Consider the following 1209-nt stretch of genomic DNA (forward strand, 5'->3'; position numbering starts at 1 on the left):
AAAACGAACACACGTGTTGCCTCTCTGCAAATGTCAGAAGTTATGGAGATTAAATACGCTTTACACCGCTTAATCAGCCAAAGGAGTAAATGTAAACAACTGAATACTTGTCAGTGATTGGTTGAAATTATCGAAATAAGACAATTTTTTACATGAAATAAATTCAAATACAAAAATATTTTTCTGTTCTATAACACAAAATAGATAAGTATACGAAGTTTGAAAGTCTTTCGGTACCAAAAACACTACGTAAAACATTAATGAAAACTGTGGCCCCCGTTTTAAAATAGATCCAAAAATTTGGATCTGATAAATCACAATGTTTGTTGTTTTCTTTGAAAAAGTCAATTATTTGCCTTTGTAAAGACAAAATTTTAACCAGTACTTTCCCTTGCAACAACCAGTGTACTTTTGAGTGATAAAACAAATCCACATAAATTACTTCGTTATCCATCATCAACATGTTTCAAAATTGACGATGCCTCAGGGCATTTGCTTGAATATAGTTTACAATACCTATAACCTTCTGCAAAGAGTCATTTAAAATGGCAGATTTTGCTGGTGTAAAATACAATGAAAAGAAATCAGTACATTTGGTTACTCTTTTAAGATGTGCAATATATTCTTCATTTTCAGCCATCATAGCTAGAGCACCATCCATGCACACATTTACCAAATTAGTAAAATTTAGTCCTACTTTATGACAATGCTCTTTAAAGTTATTAAAAATATCTATCCCTCGTGCCCTTCCTTTAAGGGTGCCTAAAATAAATAATTCTTCACATAATCAAAAATTATCAGTTATAGCACAAATACAATACTTGTGCTGAATTTGTGGAATCTGTTGATTCATCCAAAGCTTCTGAGCAATATACATTTTCTGTTTGGATTACATTTTTCAGTTGCTCTGTTTTATTACAAGCTAATTCATTCTGTCGATCTGTATTAGTCCTCTTTATATTTGTTAACTTTATCAGGATCTATACATCCAACCACTTATAAAATACATTCCTTTATGAGTTCTGCATCGCTGAATGGCTTACATGTTTTTCCAAGCAAATATTCAACTTTATAGCTGGTTTCTGTCGTAGCATTCCCTTGGTGCAACACATATTGGAAAAATTGTTTTTGCTTTTGTTTTTCATCTCTCAATTTCTGCAATGCTATCTTTCAAGACTCACCCTCTAATTTGTCATATTTATTGTTTTT

The sequence above is a fragment of the Octopus bimaculoides genome, chromosome 12 (assembly GCF_001194135.2).
Source record: "Octopus bimaculoides isolate UCB-OBI-ISO-001 chromosome 12, ASM119413v2, whole genome shotgun sequence".
Taxonomy (NCBI): Eukaryota; Metazoa; Mollusca; class Cephalopoda; order Octopoda; family Octopodidae; genus Octopus; species Octopus bimaculoides.